Here is a 22,921-nt window from a genome sequence, read left to right as displayed (position 1 = left end):
GTCACCTGAACCATTGGGCCGCAAGGATAAGCCAAGCCGAAATTAATGTCATTTCTCGTTAACAAAACACACAATTAGCTCTATAAACGAATGTGCTTGTATCCCTTGATTTCGTGGAAAGAAATGGCGCTAATACCCAATTATCTGTCGGACGAAACGTTAATTTTGTAAAGGTATAATTTTGTTTTAGGGCACATATAAATGCCAGCTTAATTAAAAATGAATGTAAGATAAAATATAGCTGCGTTTTGTGACGACATTACTTGTATGACACCGCTGAATGATATTGATAATTACATTTGTTGGGTGGGTTTGGATTGACCTATAAAATGTGCGTAACTTCGAAGTCGTAAGCCATATTGTTAGCAGTAAAACCTTTTTACGCGATATCTATGCGTCGCTAGCGTTCTAAAAAGAGCACGTAGTTAAAACTAGCGTTACCTTCGGTGCTCCAGGTGGAATGCCCCGGCGCGGCTTATCAATGAGCTTTATACCCGGGTGGGTGCGCGAAGAATAACAAATTCGTTACCGGGCACTATTCCACGGGGCTATTAGGTGTATAAGATAGCAAGTGAGGTGCGGCGATCGCGGTTAAGTAGGACGTCTCCATAGCAATACCGGTAAGAATCATTATAACGCGACAGTTCACTAGATTTTTCGTAATTGTGACTTGTGCTTTTTTGTTAATGCACTCTCACAAAACCATTCGCTATCCAAAAAAAATTCTCAATGATAACATAATAAACTTAATTTTATTTGTAGTTATGTAATTAAACATTGAATTAAATTAACTGAAATTAAACTCTACCCATGTAAGTACTTACATTATTACAGTTTAAGTTAGTTACACGCATACTGCAGTTAATCACAAAAGTCGCCTCATGTTTATGCTTTCTGTATGACCCCACTATTAAGCCACGACCTTTTTTATACCCTCGTGTAATGAGACAGTGAATCTCGAAGGCTTACGCTTTATTGCACCTTTATGCAAATTTTACTGCATACTTACAGAGTTATTTGGTTGCATGTAGTAAGAATAACTATGAAAACTGGTGGTAGATTACTTATAGCTTGTTATTAGAAGCACACATAATGTAATAACCTCATATTTTGTTATACTACGCATATTGTGTACTTTAATATAATTTTTGCTGCTAAACGACTTACGGCTAAGCCCTACGATGCGTTGTTTTAGATAAGCTTCATAATAACACACCTGCGCGAACTGCAATGTTCAGACGTAAATAAATAAAATGGCGGCGGTAGCGAGCACGTGACCCTCGGACCTGACTACATGTGGAGCCCAAAACCCGTAAAATATTGAGCAAGAACTATTTATATGGTTCTTCTTAGAAATATTGCCTTCTGGGAAGGTATTCCACAGAAAGTCTTTGATTAATGTTGAGTCATAACAACAACCGTTTCTTATTCCCGGATTTGAGTACGGTACAAACCAGCAACAAAACGTGTTCGCTATGAAAAGCCCCAAGATATCGAGGACCCATGTCCAGCGCTGAAAGCTGGAAGACAGCAATCAGCTGTGAAAAATATCCCCACTCAGCTGGAATGAGGGTCACAGCGTTTGGAATAGACAAGATAAGGAATGAGTGAAGTGCGTGAGAGCAGCCCTGAGGCGGTGAACACACGACTTGGCTGATATTCACTCGCTCCTGGAGCCAAGGTCATGGTTGATACGTAATTCCTGACTGACGAGACAAGTTACGAAGTTCTTTTCTTTTCAGTCCAATAGCAATAAAATCTGGCGCACGTGGCTGGTGTAACGGCACGTAGATGTAACACTTTTCCCAGTTTATTCTGCGTACTATTAAGACCTCTCGTAACATTATCACCACATTATTATATTTTTGTTAGTAGGAGAATGCGAGATTTTTTGTACAGATATGACGATAGAATTATTCAAAAGAATGGTGACTTAAGCCAAAATAGCTCACTAAGTCCTCGCTCTAATATTACTGAAACCTAGTAGGTAATAAAAAAACTAACATTATATTCTTACGCATAATTTCGTCAGATTTAGATATTGTCAACGCTACAGCCGTCCATGACCGTGGCTGGCGTCGAGGAAAACCGCAATATACGAGCCGAAACCACCTCGTGAGTTCCCAGCCCAAACATCGCGCCCGTGTTCGCGTGATATGCGTAAAGATTACGATCTGGAGGTAAATTTGCGGGCCGCCTGCGTAGAGGCGCTTTGTTTTCCATTCAGTTACAAAGTTTGCCATTTCTATTACAGTTTAGCCTCTTTGAATAGAGTTGCGTTTGGTTTATCTGCGTTTTTATAAAATATTGATTACTCTCCTATGTAAAGTTGGTTAATCTACTACGGCAGAATATACCTTGGCCTCCCCCAATGATTTCCATATTGACCGATTGGTAGCGGCCAAGGCCTTCCTGCTTACTTTATGAGGTCGTCGGTCCACCTTGTTATCTGTTGTTCGTCATCCATAGCTTTGCGATATTTTTGCAGCTCTGCTCCACATCTAATCTGCACCTGCTTAAACCAAGTTTTCGTGAGATTTAAAGTTTTGTTTGATAGCATAGGTACTATTTACTTAAGTCTGTATGACCTTTTAATTATTGAGATAATGTTTACATCGCTCCGCAACAGGCTCACTGCAAACGACTTTCTTATTTCGTCCTTCGTTAGTTTCGCGACGTCTCCCAGCTCACACACATCAGATGCGCAGGCACGTCTCGAGATGAATCGAAGCGAACACACTCTGAAAACTTTTACAAACGAAAAGATAAAGAGAATGGAAATAATTCGTGTGTATATCAGTTTAGGTATACTTAGAAAACTAAAAAATAGCATTTTTCTGCGTTGAATACGAAATTAGCTGAACGAAATACCTATCAGTCTTCAAAAAACATCGTCATTAATTGTATGATCCGCGCCGCTGTCGCCTGTAGATTAGCGCACGATTCGATCTCGATCAGGGGTGGCAGACATGTTGGAATTCGGTCTAGAGTTCTTGGCCATCCCTAACGGACTATTTGGGCTATAAATTTTGTGCCTTAATTTTTTTCAATAAGTAAAAGTAACTACAGCGCCTAAAACTGCTTGTATTTTTTTCTAATTGACCATTCCTTTCCATATTACAAAGACGAATCTGAATTGTATAGATTATGTCCTAAGATCGGTCTAAATTGAAATTCAACCAATTAAAAATCACTGCGTTCGTTCTTGTCAAAAGAATTTCGCCCTCACACGGCTCAAATAATATTCGGGAATCATACAGGTCGAGATTTACATGTTTTTGCGGTGTAATCGACTCCACAAAAATCATAAAAAATGTGTTCGTAGGTCGCGGAAAGGTTAAAGACTAGCTTCCATTTTACGCGAGCCTTTTGCAAGTGACAACCCTACGTGCGATAGCGCTTGCAAATTACGCCAGATAGCGATCGCCACCGAATTGAGTTCAGTTTTGTGGTGCACTTGAAACAAATTGGCCTTGTTGGTTCAAACTGGCTATCTTGTAGATCTTGTATCTCTTTGAAGAGGTAAATAAGCTTAAAATGGAGTAGTCATAATGGGGGTAAGGCTATAGGAATACAATCACTTTTCAGCCAGTTTAAAAGACTGATTAAATGCATATTTAAACTCGGGACGCTGCACTGTAGTTAGAAATCCTACTTACTTTAAATGGAGATAAAAAACAATAGGCCATAATATGACCTTCAGAGGAAAATGCATCAAAATCGGTCCGAATAGCAACAATTATAAGTAAGGAAAAAATGTTGAGATAGATTTTTTTTCTTATTTTTCCTAAAGTAGTCATGACTATGTCCACCCTACGGCGCCGGCTCATCGTTGAATTTTGGGACAGTATGTATAAAACGCATCAACTTTGGTTGTGGACCGACGACATCGTAAAGGTAGCAGGGAAGCGCTGGACGCAGGCCGCTACCAATCGATCAACATGGAAAGCGTTGGGGGAGGCCTATGTTCAGCAGTGGACGTCCTATGGCTATGATGATTGGTTGTACGAAATATTTCTTGTCTCGACTACACTTAATAAGGCAACCAGCTGAAATAACAAAGATCTACAACAAGAGAGAAGATACACAAGAGAGAAGATACAAGCATACTTCTTACAAAGCAGTATTCGTCAGTCACAGTTCTTTTTAATAGCAACATTATTATTTTTTGTACTTGTCATAAAAACCTAGAACAAAATACGTATATTTTTCGAAAACCGCGCCCCCCTATAACTCACGTCACCGCCGGCATGCGTTCGGAATACATCCCCAAGGTAATCGGATAGCGGCTTTCAGCGAAAATTCTTGTCCCTCTTTATAAATTGATCTTGAGTTTGTGAATCTTTCCAAGTGTGACTCGATTTAGTTTCCTTTTTGTTTGTACGGTCTACATCAATCATCTTTGCGATTCCACGCCAGGAAAGGTGGGATAGCTGTGGGACCTTCACCCTTCACTGTTTATTCGAATCGTTTTTAACTCGGTTGGTCGAGTTTTGTAAACGATCGCTCAAGCACTGTCAATTTGTTTTACATTAATTTGAACTGAGTTCTTGCTGAAAGGATGATGTTTAATTACCAATTAGATTAAAAGAACACTTCATCATGGTTATAGCAATACCTTACTCGTTAAAAGTCTATTAACTTTCAATGAACAGAACGATAGCAAAACATCGACATCACTAGATCTCGATATTTTCGAGCCTAAGCACGTCCGATTCCGTCGCAACGTCAAAAAGATCCTCTACTGCGCTTCCTCTTCGGGCATTGCTTTGACATAGCTAGTATTGTTACCTATTTGTTACTGTTTATTACTGTTAATTAAGACAATATAATACTGTTTACGCAATATTTTAACCATGCTGTGTGTACACGTTATTTGAGTGATGATCTAGATCTAAGCATAAGTTACTTTCTTTATATATTATTTGTGATTGTTACTTGTTGTGTATGCCTAATAATAAATAAATAAATAAATGCAAATTCATGAACAGTAACTACTCGTACTATGTAGAGTGTAGATTATTTGAATTTATTTTCACGAATTTACTTCCCAGGTTTGTGATTTACATTCCTGTGGCAACCTCTTTATTCGCTTGTTTTCCTATTCGTAGGTAAATCATTTTTGTACCATAACTACGATAAAATCTAAACTAATATTATAAATGCGAAAGTAACTCTGTCTGTCTGTCTTGTTTTCACGCCTAAACCACTGAACCGATTTTGAATTGTAGATCAACCTACTCATACAAATTTAAAGGACGTGATATAAAAGGAAGTTATAAAAATAGTACGTTTGAATTTTTTTTAAGTAGTTAGTACTTACATACAATACAAGTTTTTTAATTCTAAATTTTATGATTCAGCCCCAACATTGTAAATGTCTGTTGTCGCCTTCCTCCATTAACTTTTTTGTGCCTCGTCGCAGCACTTCAGTCATTAAGTATTCTAATGGACATTAATTTAATATGTACGTGGCTATATAAATTAGTTTCTATTACTTAGCCTATTTTATAAGTACATAAATTGGTACTTAGCGGATATAATATACTTTTTGAGAGGCTGTCACAGCTATTTTTCGAATATAAATGAATCAACTTCAAAACTTTCCTCCTTTTTCATTGTATTAAAAGCAAAGTTTCATTTTTATCCAAACTTTTTCTTAATTACATAGTACTTTTTCTCAGTGTGCCATCTCCGTTCTTTTTTCTTTTTTGCCATTTCACGGTGTCCGCTAGAAACGAGGTAACCGAAAAACCTTCTAGGTATGCTTATTCCTATGATATTATTTTAACATAATTTCAATTTGGGTTCCAGAAACATACCTACGTCTAAACTTTACTGCAATGTAATTTAAATTTTCCATTTGAAGCTTTTTGCACTTTCTGCTTAAATCTTCCCTGAACATATAGAGTTATGTGTAGTTTGGCCTTCTATTTCTCTAACTCTCTCACTGCAGTTATTATCACAATTAATTTATTCGGTAGTGAAAGCGCAGTTAGTACTTCATTAAATATAAATAAGTATGACTTTTCGAGTAAAGTGCGAAGTAATTTGGCCAGCGGCGATATTTCATGTAAACTTTCCAGCGCACTAAGACGAATAACAACAATTTTTCCCGGCGCTGCACCGGTTGACAAGTGACGGGGACATTAATTCTTGTCTCATAAAGTCGCTAAGCAACTCTAGTAGAAGCTTATTACACAGGCGCGTTTGACAAATTCACTTAGATTTTGTTCGTGACGCCCGCTTCCGGCAACTTTATAATTCCGTTAGTCATACACTCGCAAGGAGCTGAAATGTATTAAGTATAAAGTACATTACGTTTTTGAAACCAAGTTCGGATCGTCTGGCGGGATTTTACACTTATGTTTATAGTTTTCAAACTTTATGAATTACTGATTCTAAACAATATCAGAATAATAATAAGTAGGTACAAATTTACTACTAATAATATTTCGACAGTGCCGTGTGGGGACGGCCATAAAGAATACTCTTCCCCACCGCCAACAGGAGGCGTGTCGTAAGAGGCGACAAAATCCCTGCAGCACCGGACGGGCAGCAGCGTCTGCGTGCGAAACCTTATAAAAAACTGCGATCGCCAACCCGCCTGCCAAGCGTGGCGATTAAGGCAAATCCCCCCCATGGAGAGGAACAAAAAAACACGGCCCCTAGTCCCCGGCGGCCCCACTATCCCGGGCCACGGTAGCGGTAACGGTGGGGCGAGGGGTGCTAAGAATCACCGGGTACCGACAGGCTACCAACCCCGACGACCTCTGGCCCTGGCAACATTTAACACTCGCACGCTGCGGACTGACGTGAGGCTCGCCGAACTCGAGGAAGAACTGAGCAGGTTGCGGTGGGATATCGTAGGATTATGCGAAGTCCGAAGAGAGGGGGAGGACACCATAATCCTGAAATCCGGAAACCTGCTCTACTTCCGGGAGGGCGACCAGCAGTCCCAGGGTGGTGTCGGGTTTATCGTCCACAAGTCCCTTGTCAACAACGTGGTCCAGATCGAGAGTGTTTCGGCGAGGGTAGCGTACCTTATACTCAGAATCACCAAACGGTATTCGCTGAAGGTCATACAGGTATACGCACCGACCACGGAACACCCCGACGACGAAGTGGAGACTATGTATGAGGATATTTCCAGAGCCATACATAGCTCCCGGTCCCATTTTACCGTTGTGATGGGGGACTTCAACGCGAAGCTGGGTAGACGAAGCGATAATGAGCTGAAAGTGGGGCAATTTGGGTATGGAGAGAGGAACGCACGTGGCCAACTGCTGGCTGGCTTTATGGAGAGGGAGGGCCTCTTTATGATGAACTCCTTCTTCAGGAAGCCAAAACAGCGAAAGTGGACATGGCTGCATCCCAATGGCGCTATAAAAAATGAGATCGACTTCATCTTGTCGACGAAGAAGCATATATTCAATGATGTCTCTGTGATCAACTCGGTCAAAACAGGAAGCGATCACCGAATGGTAAGAGGCACATTGAATATCAGACCCAAGCTCGAGAGGCGTCGACTGATGAAGTCTACGCTCCGCCCAGCGCCCATCCAACTCCAAAACCCCGAAAGCTTTCAGCTCGAGTTGCAAAATCGTTTCGAATGCCTAGGAGACTGCGAAAATGTGGACGAATACAATGACAGGTTCGTGGAAATTGTCCAAACGACTGGGTCTAAGTTCTTTAAAACCCGTCGTCCAAAAGGAACCAAAAAGATCTCTGACCTCACCAATAAACTTATGGAAGAGAGACGAAACTTGGTTCTGCAGTCCTCTGAAGATGCTGCTCAGTATCGGCGTCTTAACAGACAGATCTCCAAGTCTTTGACTCGCGATCTACGCCAATTTAATACAGATCGTATTAAAGAGGCGATTGAGCGTAACAAAGGCTCTAAAGTGTTCGCTAGGGATCTGTCTGTTGGCCAAAGTCAACTGACCAAGCTGAAGACCGAGGATGGCAGAGACATCTCGTCGGGGCCTGAGTTATTGGAAGAGGTTGAGAAGTTCTACGGACAATTATACACGAGTGTACGTACACCTGTCACAAATCTAGCCGAAGACCCAAGAGCTAGACTGACCCGACACTACACCGAAGATATCCCGGACGTCAGCCTGTACGAGATTAGAATGGCTCTCAAACAGCTGAAAAACAACAAGGCACCGGGTGATGATGGAATCACGGCTGAGCTTCTGAAAGCAGGCGGAACGCCGGTACTAAAGGCTCTTCAGAGGCTGTTCGATTCCGTCATACTTGAGGGAAAAACGCCTACGGCATGGCACAGAAGTGTGGTGATACTTTTTTTTCAAAAAAGGCGACAAAACCTTGTTGAAAAATTATAGACCCATCTCACTTCTGAGCCATGTCTACAAGCTGTTTTCGAGAGTCATCACGAATCGTCTCGCACGCAGGCTCGACGACTTCCAGCCTCCCGAACAAGCCGGTTTCCGAAAAGGCTTTAGTACCATAGACCACATACATACGCTACGGCAGATTATACAGAAGACCGAGGAGTATAATCAGCCACTTTGTCTGGCGTTTGTGGACTATGAAAAAGCCTTCGACTCGATCGAGACCTGGGCAGTGCTACAGTCTCTCCAACGGTGCCAAATTGACTATAGATACATCGAAGCGCTGAAGGGCTTGTACGAAAACGCCACAATGTCGGTCCGCCTCCAGGATCAGAACTCGAAACCTATCCAGTTGCAGCGAGGGGTGAGACAGGGAGATGTCATATCTCCGAAACTGTTCACCACCGCCCTGGAAGATGTTTTCAAGCTTCTGGACTGGAGCGGATTCGGCATAAATATCAACGGCGAGTATATCACACACCTTCGTTTCGCGGACGATATCGTAGTCATGGCTGAGACCGTGGAGGACCTAAACACAATGCTCGATGGCCTCAGTAGAGCCTCTCAACAAGTGGGTCTTAAAATGAACATGGACAAGACAAAAATTATGTCAAATGCCCGTGTTGTACCCACTCCTCTGAAGGTTGGAGACACTACACTCGAACTTGTTGACAATTATGTATACCTGGGACAAACAGTCCAGTTAGGTAGGTCCAACTTCGAGAAAGAGGTTAATCGTCGAATCCAACTCGGCTGGGCAGCGTTCGGGAAGCTTCGCGAAATTCTCACGTCCGAAATACCGCAGTGTCTCAAGACAAAAGTATTTGACCAGTGTGTGTTGCCAGTGATGGTGTATGGCTCTGAGACGTGGTCGCTTACTATGGGCCTCATAAGAAGGCTCAAGGTCACCCAAAGAGCGATGGAGCGTGCTATGCTCGGAGTTTCCCTGCGTGATCGAATCAGAAATGAGGAGATCCGTAGGAGAACCAGAGTGACTGACATAGCCCGCAGAATCGCTAAAATCAAGTGGCAGTGGGCGGGGCACATAGCTCGAAGAGCTGATGGCCGCTGGGGCAGGAAAGTTCTTGAGTGGCGACCACGAGCTGGAAGACGTAGCGTGGGCAGGCCTCCCACTAGGTGGACCGACGATCTGGTAAAGGTCGCGGGAAGTACCTGGATGCAAGCGGCGCAGGACCGGTCTTTGTGGAAATCCTTGGGGGAGGCCTTTGTCCAGCAGTGGACGTCTTTCGGCTGAAACGAACGAACGAACGAATATTTCGAACAAGATGATTTCCTTCTATATTTTCAGGCTATCAAAGTTCATCTTTTAAATCACGATGCAATATAATAATTATGCAAAGGTTTGTTTATACTTATACAGTGTGAGTCACGTTAAAGTGTACATATGAAAATATATAAAACTAGACCTATTTTTATCGACAAAAAAGAGGTCAAAAAATTTTTGAGATTTTTTTTTAATTTTTTATAGAATTTTTTTTCTTCCAATTACTTATTGTAAATAAAACGTAATAACTTTTAAACTAAGCGGTATATCCTGATAAAATAAAAACAGTAATAATGCTAAATAACAGGCAATATTAAAAAAATACATACAATACACAAAAAATGCCAACAAGTAATAAAAAATTATACTTTTTGAAAAAAATCTGCTTAAAAATTCGTGTTTTTTTGGTTATTTGATAAATTTCTCCAAAAAATGCCCCTATAACAGGTGGTTTTTATTGTTGTGTATTATTCTCTATCGTATTACCTTTGTAAAACCAAAACTTGCATGTCTCTATCCCTATCACAACATTTGCTATGATAGTTTGAACAAAGGCCTACCACAACATTATTCTCCTCTACAGGTAGGGACAATTTTAATTTTAACTAAAATGCTTATTTTACTTCGAAATCTTTTGTTTTTACTTGAAATCTAACTTGTCTTTATCAAAATTACAAATCTAGAGCCATTTTCAGTTTCGTTGTTAACGAAGCGTTGAATGGCGCGCCCGGAGAGGCTTAGTTCAAACGATCATAGCAAATGTTGTGATAGGGATAGAGACATGCAATTTTTGGTTTTACAAAGGTAATACAATAGAGAACAATACAAAACAATAAAAACCACCTGTTAAAGGGGCATTTTTCGGAGAAATTTATCAAATAACCAAAAAAACACGAATTTTTAAGCAGATTTTTTTCAAAAAGTATCATTTTTTATTATTTGTTGGCATTTTTTGTGTATTGTATGTATTTTTTTAGTATTGCCTGTTATTTAGCATTATTACTGTTTTTATTTTATCAGGATATACCGCTTAGTTTAAAAGTTATTACGTTTTCTTTACAATAAGTAATTGGAAGAAAAAAAAATCTATAAAAAATTAAAAAAAAATCTCAAAAATTTTTTGACCACTTTTTTGTCGATAAAAATAAGTCTAGTTTCATCTATTTTCATATGTACACTTTAACGTGACTCACACTGTATAAGCTATGTTATTCTTTCCTTACGTTGGTTTCTATTTTCATTCGAAAGCGTCATCAAAGTGAATGTACTATACATTGTTGGTTTAAGCATATGCACGACGTAGCAATAAACATCGTGTCGGAGCGAGTTTAGCCAAGATTAAGATTCAACGATTCAGTTGAGAGTTCCACTGGTTTATACTTAGATGAACATTTAAGTTCACTAAGCTCCGGCTAACCGCTATACGCGGCTTCGAGTAAGAAGTTTAAAAAGCTGACGGCAAAATTCCGCTCTGAGCAAACCGGAACGAGTTGTGCCTTTTTCATTTCGCTTTAGGGATGCCGTATTTTTTATTCATTAAAACTTAACTTCGGTATCATTGCTTTCTTATTTGCTTTATGTCTTCCTTCTATCGTTTACAATCCTATTATAAGGAAGGGATGAAGTTGATACCAAGTAAAGGGACTTAAAAGTTTTGGTAAATAGGAAAAATGAGGACACTCATTCTACCAATTCAGTATCTAAAGATTTGTGATATTCCTTGAGCATTTATTGAAAAAAAATATTTAGTTTTACTTCAGCAGAAGGATCCGTATCGGGGTCCTCAAATCTCTCCCAGCCGGTTCACAGCCCACTGCGACATAGAGTCAATAGAGCGAATATAGAGTAGCACGTATCAACATAATACAGTGTGAGTCACGTTAAAGTGTGTGTGTATAACAGGTGGTTTTTATTACTTAGTATTATTCTCTATCGTATTATCTTTGTAAAACCAAAAATCGCATGTCTCTATCCCTATCACAACATTTGCTATGATCGTTTGAACAAAGGCCTGCCACAACATTATTCTCCGCTACAGGTAGAGACAATTTTAATTTTAACTAAAATGCTTATTTTACTTCGAAATCTTTTGTTTTTATTTGAAATCTAACTTGTCTTTATCAAAATTACAAATCTAGAGCCATTTTCAGTTTCGTTGTTAACGAAGCGTTGAATGGCGCGCCCGGAGAGGCTTAGTTCAAACGATCATTGCAAACGTTGTGATAGGGATAGAGACATGCGATTTTTAGTTTTACGAAGGTAATACGATCGAGAATAATACAACGTAATAAAAACCACTGGTTATAGGGGCATTTTTTGGAGAAATTTATCAAATAACCAAAAAAACACGAATTTAAAAGCAGATTTTTTTCAAAAAGTATCATTTTTTATTATTTGTTTGCCTTTTTTGTGTATTTTATGTATTTTTTTAGTATTGCCTGTTATTTAGCATTATTACTGTTTTTATTTTATCATGATATACCGCTTAGTTTAAAAGTTATAACGTTTTCTTTACAATAAGTAATCGGAAGAAAAAAAATTCTATAAAAAATTTAAAAAAAATCTCAAAAAATTTTTGACCTCTTTTTTGTCGATAAAAATAGGTCTAGGTTTCATCTATTTTCATATGTACACTTTAACGTGACTCACACTGTATTTATTTCACAGGCGAGTGACGTTAAAGGCGCCGGTAATACAACACTCACGTAACTGTCGCTGATATCGTGAAAGGTTGCACAATATTGCATGGGCATGAAGCGTGAATCTAATATCCTCACTGGAAATTGCATATCGTCTTTGTTCGATCCACTACACCTCGATACTGTATTAGAAAAACATTATGCCTAGGTACTTATTGTAAGTAAGTTAACTATTTAAGATCGAGTCTAGGCATAGAGCCTTCTGCTTAATGGTAGTTTTTCTAATTATCTTTGAACGGCACCGCCGTGGCACCGCATTGGAATTAAGTTTTTTATTTGTGTCGTTTTATTTATTTGTGATGGCCAGTTTCCTTTTTGGAATATTTTGTTTTGGTCTACAAAACTTCCAAAATTTGACGTTCTAAATTCAAAACAAATTAAATTAGGAGTAATTTATGGACTTCTTTTGTCTTTATTAAAATGAGATTTGCATCTGTTTTAAAAAGGTTGTACTGTCAAAACCATTTTATTAAATTGATTTGTAACGTTGCGGTTTTTCGAAATCAACTGACAGATTTATTATTAATTTCTAGACCTATCAAAAACCATTTTGTTGACTCAAAATGAAAGGCATTATTTTGAATGCTACTTGTGCTTGGGATTAATTTTAAGGTGTTTAAATCCTAATTTTCATACATCACATTCAAATCTTACACACCTACTTCAGAGCTATAATGTTGCAGTTAGACAAATAACCAGGTTCACTATACTCGTAAACTGTTCCAAGGGAATCCCTTCAAAACTGAATTGCAACCACAATTGTATCTTAATAACGGCATTGCGATGATTCCGGCTGCATCATCAGCCTATTCAGGGCAGTCGTTAAAGCAATTCTGATCGCATAAATCCTCGCCGCATGGCTGTTACAAATTGCTCTAAAACCCATAATTTGAACATTCACTGAAAGAGCCTACGCCAATGGCAATGACTGTACAGCGACCACACATGACCAAATTGTATGTAATGTTGAATATTTAGTTTTAGAGTTAAAAATAATAACATTTAGGGATTTAGATATATATTAATAGTACGAAGCTATATTTTAATCCTTTACTAAGTATCAAAGTGTAACACAGTATCTACGGCCGAAATTTTCCAAAGTTATGCACTCGGAATTTTTAAAGGAAATATATTCAGACGGTTGTACCTAAAATATATTTTTAGTTGAATAGTGTGAATATTCATGTGAGCGTACAGTACCTACTGTACAGTTTAGTTAGCTTTTATTGTACCAAAATGTTTATTTGACGAATTGTGCATTAAATTGAGAGTTATTATAGAGCTAGATAACATACCTACGGCAAGTTTTCACGCGTGTTTAGCTAACTCAGAAATTGTTTCAAATAGCCAATTTTGTTTACTATTTAACAATTAAATATGTTGGCTCCGAGACTTCTTTTAGTATTTCGCGCTATTTCTTACAGTTTCTTATGTGAACCAACAGGCACACTTGAAATATACCCGGCATATTGATCATACCTAATAGACGGTTAAAGTAACAGCCACTTAGCAAAAATATTTGCCGCCTATTATTTAGCGGATCTAGCCGGCCATTCATTATTACGTCAAAAACCAAAGCACACGATCCGTTGCGGCGACGGCGCCGCATTGCTAAGATTTCGATCTATTCCACTTTTATCTCCTGGATTTGCTCACCAAAGTGAACTGTTTATCCACTTTAATCACCAACATTGAAAGTGGAATAGACAAAGATTTCGCCGTACCACGCGATGCGGCACCACGCTGCTTATATTTTTATGCCCGCCACAGATACCTATGTAAGACGACGCAGCGACACAGCTCCAATCCAATGTCGCACCGCCGCCGCAACGCATCGTGTTCTTTAGCTCAGACTGTTTCGTTTGACTAACTGAGTTCGACTCACTGAGTGTTTGACTCGTTATTATCTGCCGTTTAAGTACACTAGTCTGGTAACAGTAACAGAGATCAATTGCTCCTTCCATTATCTTTGTAGGTGCGCTATCGACTCGACGACGTCGTTCAATTTAATTTCACTTGAAGTGAGACGTAAATCGGAATGCTCGAGTCATTTTGTTTTTGTGACTTATCCTCGGCGTTCTGACTCTTGGCGACGAAAACGCTACTAAGTACGGGTTTCCCTTTTTATCCATCTATGATTTAATTGGAATTTATGTTCCCTGAAGTTTAAACGTTAAAAGAATTTTAGTTAGGCATGCCATGACTGGATAAGTTAATATTAATACATTGTAGAACACTTCGATATTCTTTTTATGGTTAGGTTTGTTATCGTTATAAATATCGCTATCAATCATGTATACTGTGATTTAACTGTCAGATTTAGTTGGTTCGATTGCCTCATAGAAATATCAGCCAATTCAATATACCTACCTTGTTTTCCCTTAATGAAGATTGAAAATAACTCCCCTTCTGGCGCAGTCGGGTAAAAAGTAGAGCAGTCTCAATATTGCACTTCCTACTGCAAAAAGACAATGCCGGAAATTGGCGTCTTTTTTTTCGCGTGGCCATCGATCAAACTTTGTTTTTTGATTACAAAATAGTGTAATAAACCAAACATACTATGACATGTATACCTCTAAACTAAGTCTGAACTGAGTTACGAGCGTTAGAAGTTTGATGATTTACATACTAAGATTTGCTTTTTGCGCGAAAGTTTTGTAAGAAATTGCAACAAAATAGTGACAATGTATGTGTAAACAAACAATACCATCAATTAAAGGCTCCAGACATCAGTGTGGAGCAGAATCAGCGCAATAAAAAAACAGCGAAATATTTTGTTGCAATTTCTTATAAAACTTGCGCGCAAAAAGCAAATCTAGTAAGTAAATCATCAAACTTCTAACGCTCGTAACTCAGTTCAGACTGAGTTTAGAGGTATACATATCATAGTAAGTTTGGTTTATTACACTATTTTCTAATCAAAAAACAAAGTTTGGTCGATGGCCGCGCGAAAAAACAAAGACGCCACCTTCTATACAAAATCTGGCATTGCCATTTGTACGTAAATTAATAGTTTGCTCCTTGGTCCCATACCATAAGGACTTCCTACAATATCTAAATATTTACCATAAGTACTTGCCATAACAAGCCGTAAGAACTAACTAAAGACCAATCTTTTACTTTCATTTTATGCACTTTTATCACTAAATAGCCATGAAGTAAATAATTAAGCAGTCGTAAATAATTTATTTTTAATCCAAAGGTTTAGAACCTCTGCCCCGAGTGTTACGAGATATAATTCAGCGCTTAACTGGTGGCAAGTTTAAGAAACAAAATTAAGTTTCCATCCTTTACCAGAAATTCCAGAGAAGCTGGATCACAATTAATCTCACGCTTAGCGTAGGAGTATGGTTTTTTTTATAAATTAACTCGTTTGTATTCAAGTTTAAGAACATTATAACTGGTATTAAGGGGATTTAGTTATCTTAAATATTCTTTCCGACGAGTTGGCACGCTGAATTATGTGGAAATCTTAATGAAATAAGTACAAAAGGAATATTTAATTGTGTAATAATTTGTTTAAATTTTCACCTACTTAGTTAAGAATAATTTTGTGAGTAATACACAAATACATAGATAATTAGGATCATGTATCGAACACTAAGTACCTAATATAAATCATATGTAACGCAATCTAAAAAAAAACTGTAAAATTCTACACCACGTAAAACTGTCGACTACGGCATTTAAAGTTTCGAAAATTCGTTGTATTTTATGCCTTTTCATTACTTGTTACTTATTGGATTTGTTTTCCCAACAAGCTCGTATTTATTGCATAATAATATAAATAAATGCAAAGCAATACAGACATGCATTGTCTGCCGAACTGGCCACCGAACGCAAAATTGGAACATAGCTTACCCACATTTGTAAGAGAAATGGTAGCAATTCGTATTTGTGTTGCTATTTCTTTTATGTGTTTTGTTTGTTATTATGTAGCGGTTTATGTGGAGATTTGGTTAGATGTGCTTGCTAAGTTAATAGTTATGGTACATAACTTTATAAAATATTTTTTGTGTACGTACGAGTATGTTTGATTACTATGTTAAGCTAAGGTACTTCGACTTTAGATTAAGTATCTGCTTTATTTTTTATTATTTTTGTTTATTTTTTATTTTCCTATTATTATTTCTTACGAACTATTATAGTGCTCTATTTTATTCTACTAATTAAACGAAAATTTATTTTCAATACTTTTAACCAAAGATTTATTATTTTTTCAGAAAAGTTTAAAATCATTCTCAACTCGATATTATGAATTGATAAATAATTAATTATATTAGTTTATTTATTTATGCTAAATATAAAAAATATTCACTATTCTGACTCAGGGCGCCCTCTAGAGACAACTTTGTGAAACATTTACCGCCCGCAGCCGGGGGTTCGGGCGCCTCTGAAACGCGGTTTCAGCATTCAGGCAGTTACATCAGATTCCCGCTTTAGCCACTAGAGAACGTGACCTGCAGTATGTAGGTGCTAGAGACAGCAACCAAACTGGTGGTAAAGTTACAAACTTTATTGCTCCTTTAATGAAACTTTCAATGCACTTTAACTACTGAAAGTGACGCCAGATTTCATTGACTATGTCTGCAGAAAATGTTGAGTTTTTTTTTTTTTCTTATCTAGCTTCTAGCCAACGTAATTGTAAAAAAATATTAGAGCCCTCTTCTTTCAACTTTCTACCAATTGAACATCCTTTTTTATTCATAAATATCATTTTTTTATTGTCATATGTGGTACCTCGGGGTTACAATGGGTATTATCTGAAAAATCTTAAACGCTGCCTGACTGTAAAAAGAGGGTGTCAATGATATTCATTAATTCTCATGCACAGTGGACTGCTGACCTTAACCTACATACATTGTGATAAAGGTCATATAAATAACAGGAAAACCGATATCATTAGAATCGCTTACTAAGGACTCTGCATAAATAAATATTTGATTACACAGATATATTTCTTTTTCCTCACCAAATTAACTAATTAATATATCTCATCCTGGCTTAATTTTAAGGAAACAGCCCAATCAAACGTTATATTCACAAATTAACTCTGAAAATTTACCTACTTACTTAGTTATTATTTTATTTGGTATTGTTGAAAACAATTCTCTTTGCTTTATAATCACACAATCTACAATTTTCAATTACCTACTACAAAATTCTAAATTAAGTAATATGAAATACCGATTCTGATTGCTGAATTAAAATGTATAAAATGTCTGCACGCCATGCTAAGGAATCCAATCATCGAAAGTGCATTTTAATAATCTGATAAAACGCGAGTTTTGTGAACCCAATCCACCTTTAAGTCCGTCGATAAACTATCAATCATTAGTCAGAAAATATAGTACCTACGCAATAAAATATTGAGCTAAAAAGACATGTCCAGTATCAAATAATTGATACGGCTCGGTGATTTTAGCCGAATCTGATACCTTTCGGCCCAAGATCGGTCCCGAGAGGTGAAAGAGAACCAAAGTTTAACTCGCTTCTCACACAAAAGCTCGACTTTTCCCTCGGGGTCAGTGTTACGTCATAAGATCGTTCCACATTTATGGCAACACCAATATTAGGTTAATATGGAATAGCATGTCATGTTTAAAATTCGGGAACAAAGCAACCTTTACTTCTAAATTCAAGTTTATCCAAAAAACTTGTCTCCTGAATCCATTTTTTCAAGAAAATTATTTCCGAAAATTACTACTAAGTCAATCTCATCTTAGACATTTTCTTTCTTTCTCTACAGAACAGTAACTTGATAGCTTTTAAAGAAAAGCTGAAAATCGATATTTCAGATGTTATGATCGATTTAAGCAATATGCTCGTATTGGTAGTAAGAGTTGTATAAAAATCCCACCTGCATTGAAACTTTGTTGAGGTCTCGAATAAGATTTCAAGATAAAAGCCATTCGAAAATCAATGATGTTTGGCAACACGAGTATAGAGTTTGACCTTCCAGCCGCTTCAGCGGTCGTGAGTTCGTTTTCCGTTAACTATGAAAGTAAAGAATGAAGGTTCAATACAGTACTGTTTTTTTCAAATGCAACTAAATATTTTGAATCGTTATAATGACCTTCAAATTTTAAGGTAGAACATGTATTTAACATACACAAATAAACAGAAAACAAATGTTTAAAAAAATGTATTTTTATGTTATTAGCTATTCTTAGCTATTCTTAAAAAGCTCATGCTCTTTTCTATGATTATTGTAAGTACTTACCCGCTGAATAGTTATACTCACTTTTAAGGGGTTAATATACCTACTCATAACTGTCTAAATAAATTAAATATCATAACAACATAGGTATTGACTTTTACCCACCAGTTGGCAATTAACGATGCGTGAACAATGAACAATCATTAAATTGTTATAACGAGTTTTGTGACGCACACGTAAACAAACCACCTAAGTCACAAACATAAGTAAATTAGTGTTTCAATAAAATTAAAACCATTAACTCGCGACAAACGAAAGCGCTTGAAGGCTTTGGGAGCCATTTGCTGAAACCGCTGGCAGTTTACAAAAGGGCGATGCCGCGACTACAGCGCCCCTGAACCGAGGCGGCTCAGTTTCGAGCGCACGCCGCCTCGCTCCGCCGGCCTGTATGCGCTGAAAAACACTCCTTCGCCCGAATCGTGATGGGATTACCAGACAGTGCTTTTCATACTTAGTGCTCGAGAAAATATCGGTAAGCAATCCTTTACTATTCATCCTTGAATAATACACACTATCGCGCTTAAAAGGCAAAGGAATATTCATCAAGGAAAGCCTTTTCGACCCGCGCCTTAGGCGCTCCGAATAAATTACTTCTTTGATCTTCCATTTGCTTTAAATCTCTAATGTCCTTTTTTGAATATCGTCAAATTCAGCAGTTTTTAAACATTATAATTTGAATACAAGCACACCAACATCGCATATTTTAATACAAAACACATCGTCATAAAAATATTTGCCCAGATAGAGTTTCAAAGTCATACTACGATTGTTTAAAAATATTTATAATTCAATGTTAGTAATTAAAAGGGATTCGACTTATCGCTATATAAATAAATTTACCTATCTACGCGCTATATTTAAGTGTGGGACTGCGGTATCAGTTTTGTTGTGATAAAATTCAAATAGTACATGTGAATTTGTACGACATAGAACTTTTGCGGTCATTTATGTTGTATAGTATAACATACATACATATAGCTTGCTAATCGCCTAAGGCGCAATTTGCGCATAGGCGACAGGGGCATCTACAAGGTTTAGTGGTCGGTCTTTGTCGCCTGTGAGCTGTGACATAGGTACCTAAGTATACTAATAGAGTGTACCACTAAGCGTTTTACAGATCTTTCATCTATTCTGTGCCTTAATGACTCGGAAGAAGGTAGTAGGTATTTAGTGAAGTTTGGCATCGAAAATGTCTACCTATTCACATGATCAGTTAAAAACGTTTGGAAACTGACTATATTTGGCGTTTATTGTATACATTTTCGCATCATGAAACCTACTGTTATTAGAAAAGGCATCTTCAACTGCTCTATGAACTAGTCTAGCTACAAAGCGTAGGTAGTCCGAGAATAAATTTTTCCATCAAGCTTTTATATTATTCTCTTTCTAACGTGTGGGCTGTTACAGCGTAGGTGGTTTAAGCTTAACTAAATATACATCTAAAATAGCTAGCTTAAAAGATTAAAGTCATATTAAAGGGTAGGAAGGGCGTTGAGTATCATAACTTTCCATTTTTTTTCTTCACAGCTTGAAACCAAAACGATAAGTTGCTATGCATGTACACACGAACAGCTATGGTGGACATAGCTAGCTTTAATTGCGGCAGTTTAAGCATTTAACATTATTTTGATCTTTAGTGAGATAAGATAAGGTTCAAAACCAGTAGAAAATATTTTTCAATAGAGCAGTTAAACGTGCCGCCACGATCATAGTAGGTTCTATTCTACTGGAACCTAGTTCTATTGGAAAAGTTTATGTATAATTTAAAGATAGGTTACTTTAACTAGCCCACTGATAATAAAAAATATAATAATATTATTATAGAGCGGGGGGCACATAGCTCGTAGAGCTGATTGATGCAATGGCCATCAGCTCTACCAGTTTAATGTGCAGCAGAAAAGCCACCACCACCATCAATTTGCCTTATGCCAGCCCACCAGAGAGATGTATTCATGCACATAATTTTGTGTATTGTGTCGGGATTGAACCCGCGACCTCTGCCATAGTTGGCAATCAAATTAAGCAGCTGAGCAACCCTGTGCAATACGCAATAGGTCCGGATTGGTTTTCCAATTATAGCAATCCGAAATGACTCCTCCGATTTACAACATCCCATTTCATTGATTTGCCTCTTTAATAGCTAAGATATCGGACGGAGGTCGTGTATTTCTAAATTAAATTCCGCAGACATTTTCCTCGGGCTTTCAATACAATTAATATCGCATAAATAAATATTAGAATTCTAATATCAGATTATTAAATGACTAGCTTTCGCCCGCGGCTTCACCCGCGTGAAAAGTTTGTCACAGATCGCCATAAGTTATAGCCCATATGTTATCCTGGGTTTTAAACAATAATACTGTAAAGTTTCATCAAAATCCTTTCAGTAGTTTTTGCGTGAAAGAGTAACAAACATTCAGACATCCATACAAACTTTCGCATTTATAATATTAGTAAGATAGACAAATTCACTAGTTATTACGGAGTGTTTTCTTTACAAGACTAAATACATAAATATACAGCCGTTTGATTAAATATAAAATAATGTTATGAAATAAGTTTATCATGACTATTAATTATTTTTTACACGCTGATAATGTGGTTCCATTTTAGGTATAGTTTTTAGGCTTACAATTGGAATTCGTCATGAGATGTCATCACCGCTCTTAACTCAAATCTTTGTGATGTGAATTAAAATTTTATAAAAATAACTTTGACTGACTGAACGTGGTTGATTCTATCAACTTGAAAGCCATGTTTACGAAATAGCGTGTATTGCTAACTGAAATCAGAAATAAACTTATTATATTTCAAAGGATGCAAAGCAGCGTAATATTTGTTTCTTAAAACACTCCCCTTTGTTTGTAAGCTTGGAAATAAATATCTGGCTCTTTGCAAGGGTATTGCCTTATGAGGTCACAAGATGTCATTCAAGTATACTTCATGCCAGACGGTTTTCGCACTTATTATTATACAATTTCTTTGAATAAATAATCAAGTCCAATTGTTAACGATCCATTTCTTTTTATTGGTTTGATGTTAATTATGCCCAGACGTCACAAAAGTACCTAAACCTTTCACAAGACGTTCTAAAATTATTGTTAAATCTTTCTATTTGGAGTTTCTAACTAGATAAATGAGTTCAAATCTTTTTTAAAACAAAACCCTTTTCAAGGCACATTTTTGTACATTTGAAATACGTCATCAGTCTTGTTTTTGTACAAGCCGTTACATCTTTTGTACATTTCTAAAAAAATTACAAAAGAACGAAGTTTCAAAATACAGAGCATTAATTCTGTTCGTTACTTGTTGTGGAGAAATGTGCTAAATATAGCCCATGAAAAACCAGAACAGAACCCTTTTCTATTATTCCTATTTTTAAAAGTATTTTCTAATCGATTCTGCGTTACAAAAAATAAATCCATATTACCTACTTAAATACCGTCGAATTTTAGGCTCAGAAAAGAAAATACGATGTTAGTGTAATACGAGTAGGTATACTTAAGCTTTAATATAACAAAAAACAACAAATAGCGAATATTGTAGTCAGAATTCCATTGTATTCGCCTGCACTGAAACCGGCACAACCAGACCCTCGTCACATGACGAGACCCGTGATTGAAATAAAAATAGGTGCCTAAGTCGGACGTCCGCGGACGGCCTAAGTAGATGTCGACATGACCGCGCTATTAGGATGATTTTTTTTGGTAAATAATTTTATTTCCTCTCTCCCTTTGTTTCTCTATAGACGTCACATCACCCCATCCCATTCCTTGAGAGTTCTTCCGACAGATCCGTCTCCACCAATCTCTCTCTACCAGTCCTTGGCTTCCAAATCCTCCTACCCCGCTTTTTAACTCGTGTCCAGTGACGATGACGTTTGACAAGTTATTTAAAATTTAGTTTGAGGTGTTACTAAAATATTTTAATAACATTTTCATATCACCCAAGAATCCCATGTGAATTTTATGTACATGGCTGCGTTGTCGGAACCGGAAATATTATTCGATTTGACCGGAAAACGAGTCACTTCTTATTTTACCACTGGGCGATGTTTGTTGAAAACATACTTACATAAGGATGTTGTCATTTAGTTGCGTGTTTTGAAAACAATCCTGTTTTTATTTTCACGATAATGACCGTTAGAAGTGAGATACTGGGCATTGTAACTCACATTCGTTCGGTCACAGAGGTGACCTCACTCCCAATGCCCAATATCTCACATAGGTTAGCAATGGAGAAATACATTATATGACTAAAGCAGATTAAGGGCTGAGTAGCCAGACAGACTGTATTTAATATAGAATATGCTATTACGTAAGTCTCTCCTAGAATTGCTGAAAATAATCAGCAAAATAAT

General features: G+C 37.3%; 1 protein-coding gene across 1 annotated transcript in view; it reads left to right on the top strand.

Annotated features, from left to right (window-relative positions):
* Positions 1-18,911: 18,911 nt before the first annotated feature.
* LOC135072536 (synaptotagmin 1) overlaps positions 18,912-22,921 on the top strand; it is a 38,396-nt gene continuing 34,386 nt past the window's right edge. The window contains exon 1 of the mRNA XM_063966479.1: positions 18,912-19,033. The gene's annotated coding sequence lies outside the window, so the exon portion shown is untranslated. The remainder of the gene's footprint in view (positions 19,034-22,921) is intronic.

Source organism: Ostrinia nubilalis, chromosome 6, assembly GCF_963855985.1.
Source record: "Ostrinia nubilalis chromosome 6, ilOstNubi1.1, whole genome shotgun sequence".
Taxonomy (NCBI): Eukaryota; Metazoa; Arthropoda; class Insecta; order Lepidoptera; family Crambidae; genus Ostrinia; species Ostrinia nubilalis.
This window is presented reverse-complemented; position numbering and strand designations above follow the sequence as displayed.